Below are 17,865 nucleotides of genomic sequence, written 5' to 3'. Positions count from 1 at the left end.
GGCAAAGAGACTTGTAATTAATCAGAAAAAGAACTACGAGCAGAATTTAATCAATCAAAAGTAGAAGAGAATACCCATAAGATTTGTAAATTGTTACACTTAATGGTTGCTCTTTGATTGAGAGGTCTGCCTTTAATTCTAGTCAAAGCACACAGGTTGATTGATGTTACTAATCTGGACATAAACCCTTAAAGGCAAAGTAGCAGATGAAGCAAATAATGAAATAGTACAGCTTCTACCTCATAGAGTTATAATGAGAATTAAGGAAAATAATGTATGTCGAACCTAGCACAATATATAGTAGTACATGGTAAACACATTATACATAAATCTGGTTCTTGTTCAAACTAGTAGTTACCAATGGGGAGGGGGAAGGGAGGAGAGGCAAGGTGGAGGTAGGGAATAAAGAGGTACAAACTACTATGTATAAAATAAATAAGCTACAAGGATATATCGTACACCACAGGGAGTATAGCCAATGTTTTATAAAAAACTATAAATGGAGTATAACCTTTAAAAATTATGAATCACTATGTTGTTTACCTGAAACTTGTATAACCTGTAAGTCAACTATACCTCAAAAATAAAAATATTATTTTTTATAATAATAAAAAAAAGAAAACAAAAGGGGACATTTCTTTTATTGCATTTATTGTTATCTTATTCTGTTTATGCATTTCCATTTAAAATCTGTGTACACGAATATCAAAATAGCTTGGTTAGTTGCTTGATGAGTTCTTTTCCAACCTTGGGCTCTCTATGAATTTCAAGGACAGTAAATTATGGGTTATTTTACCATAGAACAATCATTCATTAGATGTTCCATTCCAACAACAGATGGCAAATATCTGGTTACCAGCTGTTTTCCTAAACAGCTCCATAGCCAGATGTGGCTGGGAATACTTCATCCCTATTGGTCCATATTAGATGTGTGATGTTTGTGTGTTTGAGCCAGCAGTTCCTTCTAATATTAATTTTAACAGTAGAGACAAGATAGCCTGAAAATTCAGACAGGTCTTCCTAAAACCAAGATGCTGCTAATGAAAAATCTCCATTCTAGTTGCCTTTGAGGACTGTAATGATTACTTCTAGTTGTTTAAATTGAATCTTACACACGCTTTGGCTTCACTTAGTGGCCAGGGCCCCATTGAATACATGAGGCATTTTTCATGCACATAGCACTCTTGATCTGTGCCCAGATGGATGCCATTTTACCGATGGAGTTACTTTCCGGGTTCTTCAAGAGACGTGTTCAATGCTATTTCTGACAATTTTCTAGGAGATCCTTATGTACTTCAGTCATGTGCGGAAACAGTCTGCTGTAGTGGAAGAGCTTTGGCATTAGAATCAGATTAAAGGGTCATCTTCTCTTACTAGAAACTTCACCCACAAGAGAAAGGGGGGCGGAGTCAAGATGGCAGTGTGGGAAGATGCCGAGTTAGCATCTCCCCACAACTAAGGCACCTGCTGGCCACTGGTGGGGGACCCTGACACCCAAGGAGATGGGAGGAACCACCAAGTGAACCAGTAGGACGTGGGAGGACTGAGGTGGGGAGAAGAAGTGGAGGCCAGACAGGATCGGTGACCCTAAGGCCAGGAGATCAAGAGAGGCAGGAAGGAGGGGTCCTCTGGGAGGAGTGGGAGAAGAGCAGAGGGCATTTGCCCTGCTCACTCAGGCCTGGGGAGCCTGCTGAGCTCCCAGGCCAGTTCTCTGCCCTCCAAGCTTCCCTCACCCTGTGGCCATATTGGTCCTGGGGGAATAGGAGGGAGGCCTGGGAGATCAGGAGAGGCAAGCGGGAGGGACCCTCCAGGACTGGAGGAGCAGGAGAGAAGAGGAAGGCATTTGCCCAACCCATTCGAGCCCAGGAAGCCTGCTGGGCTCCCAGTGAGGTTCCCCACCCTCTGAGACCAAGGGTGGGAGACATGCCTGGGCTCCTTCTGTTCCTTGAGCTTAAGCCCCATGCCCCACAGCCCCCCAGGGACTTTTCCAGTCCTGTGGGTCCTAAGCATAGGCCCCGCCCACCACCCAAAACTTGCCCTTGCTTAGGCCCCACCCTCCACAGCCAAGAACTTTCCCCCCACTTTTTAAAAATTTTCCCTCCTCCTCTTTTTTATTATTGTGGTACTGATGTACCTCCTGGTTGTTGATTCATCTATATTTTTATTTTTATATTCTTTCTAACATATCTGTTAGTTTCCTAGTCTAATTTTATTATTTACTATGTTATTGTTCTCTTTTTTTTCTTTTTCTTTTTTTTGCCATCCCACACAGCTTGCAGGATCTTCATTCATGAGCTGGGGTCAGGCCAAAACTCCTGCAGTGGGAGCTCCAAGTCCAAACCACTGGACTAACACAGAACCTCAGACCCCAGGGAATATTCATCAGAGTGAGGTCTCACGGAGGTCCTCATCTCAGCACCAAGACCCAGCTCTACCCAACAGCCTACAAACTCCAGTGTTGGAAGCCTCAGGCCAAACAACCAGTTAGACAGGAACATAATCCCACGTATTAAAAAAAAAAAAAAGTCACAGATGAAGGAGCAAGGTAAAAACCTACAAGACCAAATAAATGAAGAGGAAATAGGCAATCTACCTGAAAAATAATTCAGAGTAATGATAGTAGAGATGATACATAATCTCAGAAATAGAATGGAGGCATGGAATGAGAAAATAAAAGAAATGTTTAACAAAGATCTAGAAGAACTAAAGAACAAACAAACAGAGATGAACAACACAATAACTGAAATGAAAAATACACTAGAAGGGGCTTCTCTGGTGGTGCAGTTGTTGAGAGTCCACCTGCCAATGCAGGGGACATGGGTTTGTGCCCCAGTCCGGGAAGATCCCACATGCTGCAGAGCAGCTGGGCCTGTGAGCCATGGCCGCTGAGCCTGCATTCCACAATGGGAGAGGCCACAACAGTGAGAGGCCCGTGTATCGCAAAAAAAAAAAAAAAAAAAAAATACACTAGAAGGAATCAAAGAGAATAACTGAGCAGAAGAATGCATAAGTGAGCTGGAAGACAAAATGGTGGAGTATTTATTCTGCCGAGGAGCAGAATAAAGAAAAAGAATGAAAAGAATTGAAGACAATCTCAGAGACCTCTGGACAACACTAAATGCACCAACATTTGAATTATAAGGGTCCCAGAAGAAGAAGAGAAAAAGAAAGGGCCTGAGAAAATACTTGAAGAGATTATAGTTGAAAACTTCCCTAACATGGGAAAGGGAATAGTCACCCAAGCCTGGAAGCACAGAGAGTCTCATACAGGATAAACCCTAGGAAAAACACACAAAGACACATATTAATCTGACCAACAAATATTAAATTCAAAGAAAAAATATTAAAAGCAGCAAGGGAAAAACAAAAAATAACATACAAAGGAATCCCCATAAGTTTATCAGCTGATTTTTCATCAAAAACTCTGCAGGCCAGAAGGAAGGGGCAGGATATACTTAATGTGATGTAAGAGAAAAACCTACAACCAAGATTACTCTACCCAGCAAGGATCTCATTCAGATTCGACGGAGAAACCAAAAGCTTTACAGACAAGCAAAATCTAAGAGAATTCAGCACCACCAAACCAGCTCTACAACAAATGCTAAAGAAACATCTCTAGGCAGGAAACACAAGAGAAGAAAATGACCCACAAAATAACCCCAAAACAGTTAAGAAAATGGTAATAGGAACATACATATGGATAATTACCTTAAATGTGAATGGATTAAATGCTCCAACCAAAAGACACAGGCTTGCTGAATGGATACAGAAAAATGACCCATATATATGCTGTCTACAAGAGACCCACTTCAGACCTAGTGACACATACAGACTGAAAGTGATGGGATAGAAAAAGATATTCCATGCAAATGGAAATCAAAAGAAAGTTGGAGTTGCAATACTTGTATCAGGTAAAATAGACTTTAAAATAAAACTTTACAAGAGATAAGGAGGGACCCTACATAATGATCAAAGGATCAATCCAAGAATAAGATATAACAATTATAAATATTTATGCACCCAACATAGGAGCAGCTCAATACATAATGCAAATGCTAACAACCATGAAAGGAGAAAACAATGGCAAAACAATAATAGTAGGGGACTTTAACACCCCACTTACAGCAATGGACAGATCATCCAAACGGAAAATAAATAAGGAAACACAAGCTTTAAATGACACAATAGACCAGATAGATTTAATTGCTATTTATAGAGCACTCCACCCCAAAGTGGCAGAATACACTTTCTTCTCAAGTGCACATGGAATATTCTCCAGGATAGATCACATCTTGGGTCACAAATCAATCCTCAGAAAAGTTAAGAAAATTGAAATCGTATCAAGCATCTTTTTTGACCTCAACATTATGAGATTGGAAATCAATTATAGGAAAAAACTGTAAAAAACGCAAATACATGGAGGCTAAACAATGCACTACTAAACAACCAAGAGAACACTGAAGAAGTCAAAGAATAAATAAAAAATACATAGAAACAAATGACAGCAAAAACATGATGACCCATGGGATGCAGCAAAAGCAGTTCTAAGAGGGAAGTTTATAGCAATTCAATCTCAAACAAGAAAAAACTGAAATAAACAATCTAACCCTACACTTAAAACAACAAGATAAAGAAGAACAAAGAAAACCCAAAGTCAGTAGAAGGAAAGAAATCATAAAGATCAGATCAGAGGTAAATGAAAAAGAAATGAAGAAAACAATAGCAAAGATCAATAAAACTAAAAGCTGGTTCTTTGAGAAGATAACCAAATTTGATAAACTCTTAGCCAGACTTATAAAGAGAAAAAGGGAGAAGACTCAAATCAACAGAATTAGAAATGAAGAAGAAGTAACAACTGACACTGCAGAAATATGAAGGATCATGACAGATTACTACAAGCAACTATATGCCAATAAAATGGACAACCACGAAAAAATGGACAAATTCTTGGAAAGGTACAAGTTTCCTAGGCTGAACAAGGAAGATTTAGAAAATATAAACAGACTTATCACAAGTAATGAAATTGAAACCATAATTAAAAGTCTCCCAACCAACAAAAGCCCAGGACCAGATGGCTTCACAGGTGAATACTATCAAACATTTAGAAAGGAGCTAACACCAGTCTTTCTCAAGCTCTTCCAAAAATTGCAGAGAGAGAAACACTCCCAAATTTATTCTACAAATCCACCATCACCCTGATACCAAAACCAGAAAAAGATATCACAAAAAAAGAAAATTATAGACCAATATCACTGATGAACATGGATGTAAAAATCTTGAACAAAATACTAGCAAACAGAATCCAACAGCACATTAAAAGGATCATACACCATGATCAAGTGGGCTTTATCCCAGGGATGCAAGATTCTTCAATATATGCAAATCAATCAATGTGATACACCACATTAACAAATTAAGGAATAAAAACCATATGATCATCTCAATAGATGCAGAAAAAGCTTTTGACAGAATTCAACACCCATTTATGATAAAGACTCTCCAGAAATTAGGCATAGAGGGAACCTACCTCAACATAATAAAGGCCATTTATGACAAACCCATAGCAAGAATCATACTCAATGGTGAAAACTGAAAGTATTTCCACTAAGATGAGGAACAAGACAAGAATGTCCACTCTTGCCACTCTTATTCAACATAGTTTTGGAAGTCCTAGCCACAGAAATCAGAGAAGAAAAAGAAATAAAAGGAATCCAAATTGGAAAAGAAGAAGTAAAACTGTCACTGTTTGCAGATGACGTGATACTAAACATAGAAAATCCTAAAGATGCCACCAGAAAACTACTAGGACTAATCGATGAACTTTGTAAAGTTGCAGTATACAAAATTAATGCACAGAAATCTCTGGCATTCCTATATGCTAATGACAGAAAATCTGAAAGACAAATTAAGGAAACACTACCACTTACCACTGCAACAAAAAGAATAGAATACCTAAGAATAAACCTAGCCTATGGAGGCAGAAGATTGTACTCAGAAAACTATAAAACACTGACGAAAGAAATCAAAGATGACATAAATAAATGGAGAAATACACCATGCTCTTGGATTGGAAGAATCAATATTGTGAAAATGACTATAATGCCCAAAGCAATCTACAGATTCAATGTAATCCCTATGAAACTACCAATGGCATTCTTCACAGAATTAGAACAAAAATTTTTACAATTCGTATGGAAACACAGAAGACCCCAAATAGCCAAAGCAATCTTGAGAAAGACAAACGGAGCTGGAGGAATCAGGCTCCCTAACTTGAAACTATACCGCAAAGCTACGGTAATCAAGACTGCCACAGAAACAGAAATATAGATCAATGGTACAGGATAGAATGCCTACAGATAAACCCATGCACATATGGGTACCTAATTTATGACAAAGGAGGCAAGAACATGCGATACAGAAAAGACAACCTCTTCAATAAATAGTGTTGGAAAAACTGGACAGCTACATGTAAAAGAATGAAATTAGAACACTACCTAACACCATACACAAAAATAAACTCCAAATGGATTAAAGACCTAAATGTAAGACGAGACACTATAAAACTCTTAGAGGAAAACATAGGAAAAATACTCTTTGACATAAACCACAGCAAGATACTTTTTGACCTACTTCCTAGAGTAATGGAAATAAAAACAAAAATAAAAAGATGGGACTTAATTAAACTTAAAAGATTTTCCACAGCAAAGGAAACCATAAACAAGATGAAAAGACAACCCTCAGAATGGGAGAAAATATTTGCAAATGAAACAACAGACAAAGGATTAATCTCCAAAATACATAAACAGCTCATGGAGCTGAATATCAAAAAAACAAACAATCCAGTTAAAAAAATGGGCAGAAGACCTAAATAGACGTTTCACCAAAGAAGACATACAGATGGCCAAGAGGCACATGAGAACATGCTCAACATCACTAATTATTAGAGAATGCAAATCAAAACTACAATGAGGGGGCTTCCCTGGTGGCACAGTGGTTAGGAGTCTGCCTGCCGATGCAGGGGACATGGGTTCGTGCCCCGGTCCGGGAGGATCCCACGTGCCGCGGAGCGACTGGGCCCGTGAGCCATGGTCGCTGAGCCTGAGCATCCGTAGCCTGTGCTCCACAACGGGAGAGACCACAACAGTGAGAGGCCCATGTACCGCAAAAACAAAAAACAAACAAACAAAAAACTACAATGAGGTATCACCTCATGCCAGTCAGAATGGCCATTATCAAAAAATCTAAAAACAATAAACACTGGAAAGGGTGTGGTGAAAAGGGAACCCTCCTGCACTGTTGGTGGAAATGTAAATTGATACTACCACTATGGAAAACAGTATGATGGAGGTTCCTTCAAAAACAAAAAATAGAACTACCATATGATCCAGCAATCCCACTACTGGGCATATACTCTGAGAAAACCATAATTCAAAAAGACATGTACCACAATGTTCATTGAAGCACTGTTTATAATAGCCAGGACATGGAACCAACCTAAATGTCCATCAACAGATGAATGGATAAAGAAGATGTGGCACATATATACAATGGAATATTACTCAGCCATAAAAAGAAACAAAACTGAGTTATTTGTAGTGAGGTGGATGGATCTAGAGTCTGTCACAGAGAATGAAGTAAGTCAGAAAGAGAAAAATAAATGCTGTATGCTAACACATATATATGGAATCTAAAAAAAAAAAAAAAAAGGTACTGACGAACCTAGTTGCAGTGCAGGAATAAAGATGTAGACATAGAGAATGGACTTGAGGTCATGGGGTGGGAGGGGGAAGCTGGGGCGAAATGAGAGTAGCATTGACATATATACACTACTGAATGTAAAATAGTTAGCTAGTGGGAAGCAGCAGCATAGCACCGGGAGATCAGCTCGGTGCTTTGCAATGACCTAGAGGGGTGGGATAGGCAGGATGGGAGTGGGGCTCAAGAGGGAGGGCATATGGGGACATATGGCTGATTCACTTTTTTGTACAACAGAAAGTAACGCAGTGTTGTGAAGTTATTATACTCCAATAAAAATCTATTAAAATAAAGAAAAAAAAAAGAAGACGCTTCACCCAAGACAAACCAGTTCCTTTCCTGAGCCTTCACATACTCCTGTAAATTGCACATGATAATTCTTGTCCTGCAAACCTCACAATTGTTATAAGAATAAATGCATACTTTTTTGTGGATCTGTTCATATGTATTTTATGTAAGCATGCATTCTCTTCCTCCCTCCCTCCTTCCTTCCTCTCCTTCCTTCCTTTCTTTCTTTTTCTTTCTTTCTTTCTTTTTCTTTCTTTCTTTCTTTCTTTCTTTCTTTCTTTCTTTCTTTCTTTCTTTCTTTCTTTCTTTCTTTTCTTTCTTTCTTTCTTTCTTTCTTTCTTTCTTTCTTTCTTTCTTTCTTTCTTTCTTTCTTTTTCTTTTTCTTCCCTTACTTTTTTTTTCAGTGATTCTGTTTTATGCTCTCTGTTGTGTTCCTTCCAGAGCTCTTTATCCATTTCAGTTCCTCTAGGAAATCTATAATGGCGTTACGCAATGGGCATTGTGTGGAATATTAATATGTTATTATGTAATAAAAAAGTTGACCCCATGGTCAAATGCGTCTGAGAAATTCTGAGTAAAGAAAGTTGGAGAAGGACCTTTGACTGAGGGCTTTCTGTGTCTCTGGCATGTTAGTGCATTGTACAGCTCCAAAAGGTGGACATCGGATGTGTGTAGAATTCTGCCAAATGCTCTTGAGCTTATTCACTCATAAAAGCCTCTTAGTACCCTGAGGTTGCCTTCCATGCACAGACTTCTAAGGAATCTCTTTTGGGAAATATAACTCTGTTGTGTCTCCTGACCCTTTTGCATCATGGTACATGAAGGAAGTGATGCTGTAACAGATCAGGACCCCATGTGGTCTTCTCAGAACAGATTCCCCTCCCACACATCCTCTGCCTTCCCCTTGTCTATAAAAAACCTTAGCCTCCTAGGCTTTCCCCAAGTTCCAAAGAGTACATTTAATCAGAGAAGTGAGAAAATGCAGAAAGAAAGGATAACAGTCAAGCAAGACAAAATAACAATAGTTTAGCCATTAAACAAAGTCAAGGACTTTCAGTTCCTCCTCAAGGCTATAGATAATATTCTAAGCCATATCCTCTGAGCTGTTTTACAGATACTGAAATCACCACCAGGTGGAAGAAGTTAACTGCATACTGCCCACAAGCATGTAGACCCCAGACCAGTTGGAACTAGAGGTTGATGATCTTGACTCCCAATTACCTCACCACCAACCAATCAGAAGAATGTCCACTAGTTGATCACACACTTCACAACCCCCTTTCCTCACCCTGTCTTTAAAAACCTTTCCCTGAAAGCCACTGGAGAGTTCAGGTCTTTGGACTTCTTGCTTGGCTCCTGCAGTAAACGCTGCACTTTCCTTCACCACAACCCAGTGTCAGTAGATTGGCTTTACTGTGCATGGGCAAGCAGACCCAAGCTTGATTCAGTAACAATGCTATTTCTTCAGCAGGTGGGGGTGGAAAAGGAGGTATGGACAGATGGCACAGCCTGGGATCTCCAGCAGCCCTCAATTCCCTCCAGCTTCCTTGGGGGCCAAGGAATCCATATTCAAGGGTACACTTGCAGGGCGGCTCCTCTGTCCTATTCTTTCCCCATTTCAGAAAAAGCCCTGAAGGTAGAAACTTAGGCAGTTGGTGCTGTAATGCCATTTTCTCCCAAGTTCTAATCATCCCCTCCTGGTCCCTAGTGGCCTTATTACAGCCACTTGAGGCAAGAAACCCTCAAAGTCTGGCACAACCACGGTCAAACCACGACCAACTGTTCAGAATGGGCTCCATTCCAGCCTCCCTCCAACCTCTTCAAAAAAGTTAGAGTGATCCTATTATAAACATGAATGCCTTGGTGGCTGACCATCCTGCTGAGCACCCTTCACTGGCCTTCATCTCACCTAGAGCGGAGTCACAGCTCCCCACCAGTCTCAGGATCTGGATCCATCCACACTTGCACGTACTAACCTCCACTGTGCTGACCTTTCCCCAGTTTCTAGAACAATCCCCACCTATTTGTCAGTGTAGGCTTTTGCACTCACTCTTCCCTTTGACTATCTGCTTTGCTTTTTTCTTGTCCTGTCGCAGGGCTAAACTCCTGCTGTCCTTCAGGGTAGCTCTCCCCGGCTGTTGGTTGCAGCAACGTGTGCTCTGGGCATTCTCCCTTCAAGCATGTGCCGCCTCCACGCAGCCCAGCTGGCCCCACTGGACCCTTCACTTATCCACTGGGCTGCCTCTCCTAGGAGCCTAGCAGTCTCCTTCAGCACTTTGTCCTCAACGCCTGGTATTCAGGTGCTTGATAAACTTATTTTTGAATGGATGAAAGGGGTATATGAAGATGAATCACGCAGACATTTCCCACAAGGAGCTTCTGGGCCAGCTGGAGAAGAAGTTACTTGCCCAACTAACCCATGGGAAATCTGGTCTGAGTAAGTGGGAATGGTGCACAGAAAACCCCACAGAAGTACAGGTGGCTGGTGGTGGGCAGGGGTGGCTGTGAAGTCTGTAAAGCATTACAGAAGAGGAGGTGACATGTGAGTTCTGTCCTTAATGGCTTTTTTTTTTTTTTTTTTGCGGTATGCGGGCCTCTCACTGCTGTGGCCTCTCCCGTTGCAGAGCACAGGCTCTGGACGCGCAGGCCCAGCGGCCATGGCCCACGGGCCCAGCCGCTCCGCGCAGCATGTGGGATCTTCCTGGACCAGGGCACGAACCCGTGTCCCCTGCATCGGCAGGCGGACTCTCAACCACTGCGCCACCAGGGAAGTCCCCTTAATGGCTTTTTTAAAAAAACAACTACACTGAAGAATCATGCAATGCTACCAGCATTGGCTGCAATCCTGGGCTACAAGTCTGCACACTCCTTTGTAACTGGTCCTGGCTGGCAGAAACTTTCATTTTGCATTTACTGTTTACTATGACCCCAGCATTATCTTCAAAATAAAGAAACATGCCATCTTTTCTCTGATTTGACTTTGTACATCTGAATTCTCAAAGAGCACTGTCCGGAGAAAGTGCTCTTAGGGGTTCAAGAGAAGAGGAGGATGTTAAGTCTTCATTGAACAAATATGCTATAAAAGGATTAGAAATATAATGTTTAAATACCATCAGCATCCAAAATCACATTAATAAAACAGATGATCAGAAAACATGTTTCCTGGTATTACATATAAAACTTGAGCACCAGCTGTTCTAAATCTAAAGCGGATTATTATGTGCCTGCCTGCTACAGAATGACCAAAACCCTGACATGTGTCTTTTCAAACCATTTCTTCCCTTTCCTGGTCATCTTTCCAGCCCACCAAACCAGACTCCAGGAGTGGTCACCAGGCAACATTGCACTGCATGTCCATATAGTCCCACAAGAGACATCTTCAAAACTTCTTGACATCATTACCATTCTGTCGGTACATCCAGTGTACAGCAAGCACTGTGATCACTAAGACAAAGGCGGAGGGAAGGCTAGAGCTGGGCCCACTCCCCAGTCTGGCAAGAGGAAGTCTGAACACCCAGCACTGGACCCAGCTCTGATAAGGGAGAGGCCCAGGAAACGATTGTTGTGAATAATATGATTACTAGAACTGTTGATTTTTGTTGATGGTGATTTTTGTTGTGATTATGTAAAAAATGAGTTTCAAGAAAGCTAGATGAAGAACAGAACATCACGTGTTCTTTTCATCTTAGCCAGCCCTAGCATGGCACTGCATGGGGTAGGGCCAACAAAGGAAGGGCTACTTCTGGGTTGGCATCTTCCCAAAGCCCAGCTTTCAGAGTGACTCTCCCCCGGGATGACTGGCTGCCGGCTCCATCTCCTGGGTGCTGCTGTGTTTCTGAGGATGGGCCTATCTTCTCTCAGGCCCTAGAGGTGTTTTAAAAGCACAGCCCATGAGATTTCCCACTCACGCTGCCAGAGCAGACTTGCAGTGGTCGCAGCCCACAGCTCACCTTGGGCACACAACTCTGTAGTAGTGTGTAAGGCTTTGCCGGTAGTTATAGTCTTTCCTCCCCCAAAACAAACCCTGGCTGATAATCTACATTCATGATTTCGAGCAGTGAGGGACCAAGTAGTCTCCATGGTGATGATTCACGCTTGGGTCTCCTAGGAGACAATCACACGTGCGACAGACTTCAGATTCATTTTACTGCCCAAAATATGAAGTGATTTTTTTCACACTGAGACACGCTCAGAATCTGTAAGTTAAAATTTAATTTTTTCTAACCACCTTTTTCCCATGGCATAAAAAGGTGAGATATTCCGAAGAGGAAAGAGAGGCCTTAAAGGTAAGAAAAAAGCATACTGTTTCTTGAGTTGTATTATAAATAAGCTTCAGGAGTAAGTGATGAGCCCAGGGCATCAGAGGTGGGACTTTCATGTTGTATTTTAGGGACAGTTTGGCCCAGTGGATCAGGTTCTCTACTTAAATTTGGTGTTTCCTTCAATTTAATCTTGGATGATTTATAACAAATCTCCAGTTGGGGCTGGGTTTGAGAACATGTAGGACTTCATTCATCGTGTTGATTAACAGTCTGCAGTTATTACTCACCACCACAATTCCTGCTTTGCCAGCAACACAGCCATGGAGAGTTTCCTGGCCAAAACACAGAAAAAACTCTTTTCTTAGCAGCCAAAACATTCCACTTTCCTGAAAGCTCAGACAACCACCAAGCTAACACACAGGCCTCATAGGTGATGCTCTAATGCCCCTGCAAGGGGTCAGTGCTGAAACACAAGGCAGGACAGCCCCAGGGTGGTGGCAGGAAAAACACCATATGTGTGTCTTATCAAGAAGGCTTACCTATTTCTCACAAATGGGAATTGGTTCATCTCACGCTCATCCACAAGAGGGCTACCTGTTATTACTTCTTGTTGCAAAATCTCCCTGCAGCACTTTTAGAAAGACAAAGAGGCAGGTGACAAGGAGGCTGACATGGAGGGTGCACAGTGGCAGTGGTGGATGGCTCTCCTCCTGCTTGAGTCAATACAACCCAGGATGCATTGTGAGGACCTAGTGGCCCAAACGCTGAAAGGACGTAGTGTGACCAGGCTCTTCTTTCCAGAAGGTCCTCTTCTGATTGGAAACAAACATAAACCACAACTATAATAAAATGGGGCGGCTGCTCTTAAGAGGTATGTTCTGTCTTTCTCTGTGTGACTTACTTTACTTAGTATGATCACCTCTGGGTCCATCCATGTTGCTGCAAATGGCAGTATTTCATTCTTTTTTATGTCTGAGAGAAAGAAAATACCATATGATATCACTTATATGTGGAATCTTAAAAAAGTGATACAAATGAACTTATTTACAAAACAGAAATAGACTCAGACATAGAAAACAAAGTTATGGTTACCAAAGGGGAAAGGTGGAGGGGCTGTAAATTAGGAGTTTGGGATTAACATATACACACTACTATATGAAAAATAGGTAAACAGAAAGAACCTACTGTATAGCATAGGGAACTATACTCAATATTCTGTAATAACCTAAATGGGAAAAGAATTTGAAAAAGAATAGATATACGTATGTGTATAACTGAATCACTTTGGTGTACACCTGAAACTAACACAATATTGTAAATCAACTATACTCCAATATAAAATAAATTTTTTTAAAAGAAGAGGCGTGTTCTGAGTGTTTGGGGAGCTCAGAGAAGGGAGTGATTGATTTTCTCTGGAGGAAAGTTGCGGGCAGTTTGGGAAGTCTGGTAAAGGAAGAAGGACCAAGGGACGCCAAAGAGAAAGGGCCATGTGTTAACTAGTTGTCAAAGAACAAATTTAAATCATTCTATTGCAGGAGCCCAGAAAGAGGGCAGCAGGAGCTGAGCTCTGGCTGAGCAAAGGCCAAGTGGTGCCAAGGTGCCTGGCATGAGAAATGAAGTATCTGCATATCTGAAATCCATGTTACACTCTTGGCTTCATGCTGTGTCTCTCTCTTTTTTTTTTTTTTTACAGACATAATTTTTAAAAAATTTTTTAAATATTTTATTCTTTCAGCTTTATTGAGGTATATTTTACATATAATAAAAATCACAACTTAAAAGGGAATATTGTGGACAACTTTATGCCAAAAAACCTGAAAAATTAAATGTAATAGACAAATTCTTCAAAAGACACAAACTAACAACGCTTATTCAAGAAAAACATATAACTTGAGTAGCCCTATAACTGTTTTAAAAAATTGAATGTATAGTTAAAATCACCCCATAAAGAAAACTTTAACCCCAGATGGTTTCATAAGTGAATTCTACCAAGCACTTGAGGAAGAAATAACACCAATTCTACACAGATTCTTCAGAAAAGAGAAAATAAGGGAGTACTTCGAAACTCATTTATGATGTTAGCATCACTGTGACACTAAAACAAGACAGAAACAGTACAAGAAAACTAAAAAGAGTATCCCTCACTAACCTAGATACAAAAATCCTCAACATCACTTTGTTATAAAGCAGAAACCAACACACCACTGCAAAGCAACCATGCCCCAACAAAGATGCCAAAAAAAAAAATCCTCAACAAAATAATAGCAAATCACATTCACCCCAGGATAAAAAGGACAACACATTATGACTGTTGAGAAAGGCAGTCTTGTGCACACAGTCTTTTTTTTTTTTTAACATCTTTATTAGAGTACAATTGCTCCACAACGGTGTGTCAGTTTCTGCTCTAAAACAAAGCAAATCAGGTATATATATACACGTTCCCATATATCTTCCCTCTTGGGTATCCCTCCCTCCCATCCTCCCTATCCCACCCCTCTAGGTGGTCACAAAGCACCGAGCGGATCTCCCTGTTCTATGTGGCTGCTTCCCACTAGCTATCTATTCTACATTTGGTAGTGTATATATGTCCATGCCACTCTCTCACTTTGTCACAGCCTACCCTTCCCCTCCCCACATCCTCAAGTCCATTCTCTAGTAGGTCTGTGTCTTTATTCCCATCTTAGCCCTAGGTTCTTCATGACTTTTTTTTCCCTTAGATTCCATATATATGTGTTAGCATACGGTATTTGTTTTTTTCTTTCTGACTTACTTCACTCTGTATGATAGACTCTAGGTCCATCCACCTCACTACAAATAACTCAATTTCATTTCTTTTTATGGCTGAGTAATATTCCATTGTATATATGTGCCACATATTCTTTATCCATTCATCCAACGATGGACACTTAGGTTGCTTCCATGACCTGGCTATTGTAAATAGAGCTGCAATGAACATTTTGGTACATGATTCTTTTTGAATTATGGTTCTCTCAGGGTACATGCCCAGTAGTGGGATTGCTGGGTCATATGGTAGTTCTATTTGTAGTTTTTTAAGCAACCTCCATACTGTTCTCCATAGTGGCTGTACCAATTCACATTCCCACCAGCAGTGCAAGACTGTTCCTTTTTCTCCACATCCTCTCCAGCATTTATTGTTTCTAGATTTTTTGATGATGGCCATTCTGGCTGGTGTGAGATGATATCTCATTGTAGTTTTGATTTGCATTTCTCTAATGATTAATGATGCTGAGCATTCTTTCATGTATTTGTTGGCAATCTGTATATCTTCTTTGGAGAAATGCCTATTTAGGTCTTCTGCCCATTTTTGGATTGGATTGTTTGTTTTTTTGATATTGAGCTGCATGAGCTGCTTATAAATTTTGGAGATTAATCCTTTGTGAGTTGCTTCATTGGCAAATATTTTCTCCCATTCTGAAGGTTGTCTTTTGGTCTTCTTTATGGTTTCCTTTGCTGTGCAAAAGCTTTGGAGTTTCATTAGGTCCTATTTGTTTATTTGTGTTTTTATTTCCATTTCTCTAGGAGGTGGGTCAAAAAGGATCTTGCTATGATTTATGTCATAGAGTGTTCAGCCTATGTTTTCCTCTACGAGTTTGATAGTTTCTGGCCTTACATTTAGGTCTTTAATCCATTTTGAGCTTATTTTTGTGTATGGTGTTAGGGAGTGTTCTAATCTCATACTTTTACATGTACCTATCCAGTTTTCCCAGTACCACTTAGTGAAGAGGCTGTATTTTCTCCACTGCATATTCTTGCCTCCTTTATCAAAGATAAGGTGACCATATGTGCGTGGGTTTATCTCTGGGCTTTCTATCCTGTTCCATTTATCTATCTTTTTGTTTTTGTGCCAGTACCATACTGTCTTGATTACTGTAGCTTTGTAGTATAATCTGAAGTCAGGGAGCCTGATTCCTCCATCTCCATTTTTCGTCCTCAAGATTGCTTTGGCCATTGGGGGTCTTTTGTGTTTCCATACAAATTGTGAAATTTTTTGTTCTAGTTCTGTGAAAAATGCCAGTGGTAATTTGATAGGGATTGCATTGAATATGTAGATTGCTTTGGGTAGTAGAGTCATTTTCACAATGTTGATTCTTCCAATCCAAGAACATGGTATATCTCTCCATCTATTTGTATCATCTTTAATTTCTTTCATCAGTGTTATAAATTTCTGCATACAGGTCTTTTGTCTCCTTAGGTAGGTTTATTCCTAGATATATTATTCTTTTTGTTGCAGTGGTAAATGGGAGTGTTTTATTGATTTCACTTTCATATTTTTCATCATTAATGTATAGGGATGCCAGAGATTTATGTGCATTAATTTTGTATCCTGCTACTTTATCAAATTCATTGATTAGCTCTAGTAGTTTTCTGGTAGCATCTTTAGGATTCTCTATGTATAGTATCATGTCATCTGCAAACAGTGACAGCTTTACTTCTTCTTTTCTGATTTAGATTCCTTTTATTTTTTTTCTTCTCTGATTGCTGTGGCTAAAACTTCCAAAACTATGTTGAATAATACTGGTGAGAGTGCGCAACCTTGTCTTGTTCCTGATCTTAATGGAAATGGTTTCAGTTTTTCACCATTGAGGATGATGTTTGCTGTGAGTTTGTCATATATGGCCTTTATTATGTTGAGGAAAGTTCCCTCTATACCTACTTTCTGCAGGGTTTTTATCATAAATGGGTGTTGAATTTTGTCGAAAGCTGTCTCTGCATCTATTGAGATGATCATATGGTTTTTCTCTTTCAATTTGTTAATATGGTGTGTCACGTTGACTGATTTGCATATATTGAAGAATCCTTGCATTCCAGGAATAAACCCCACTTGATCATGGTGTATGATCCTTTTAATGTGCTGTTGGATTCTGTTTGCTAGTATTTTGTTCAAGATTTTTGCATCTATGTTCATCAGTGATATTGACCTGTAGTTTTCTTTCTTTCTGACATCTTTGTCTGTTTTTGGTATCAGGGTGATGGTGGCCTCATAGAATGAGTTTGGGAGTGTTCCTCCCTCTGCTATATTTTGGAAGAGTTTGAGAAGGATAGGTGTTAGCTCTTCTCTAAATGTTTGGTAGAATTCGCCTGTGAAGACATCTGGTCCTGGGCTTTTGTTTGTTGGGAGATTTTTAATCACAGTTTCAATTTCAGTGCTTGTGATTGGTCTCTTCATATTTTCTACTTCTTCCTGATTCAGTCTTGGCAGGTTGTGCATTTCTAAGAATTTGTCCATTACTTCCAGGTTGTCCATTTCATTGACATAGAGTTGCTTGTAGTAATCTCTCATGATCTTTTGTACTTCTGCAGTGTCAGTTGTTACTTCTCCTTTTTCATTTCTAATTCTATTGATTTGAGTCTTCTCCCTTTTTTTCTTGGTGAGTCTGGCTAATGGTTTTTCAATTTTATTTATCTTCTCAAAGAACCAGCTTTTAGTTTTATTGATCTTTGCTATCGTTTCCTTCATTTCTTTTTCATTTATTTCTGATCTGATTTTGATGATTTCTTTCTTTCTGCTAACTTTGGGGTTTTTTTGTTCTTCTTTCTC

This window comes from Delphinapterus leucas, chromosome 2, assembly GCF_059928025.1.
Source record: "Delphinapterus leucas isolate spDelLeu-1000000601 "Yukka" chromosome 2, BTC_Dleu_Yukka2, whole genome shotgun sequence".
Lineage (NCBI taxonomy): Eukaryota > Metazoa > Chordata > Mammalia > Artiodactyla > Monodontidae > Delphinapterus > Delphinapterus leucas.
The sequence above is the reverse complement of the archived record's forward strand: the minus strand, read 5'-3'. Positions refer to the sequence as shown.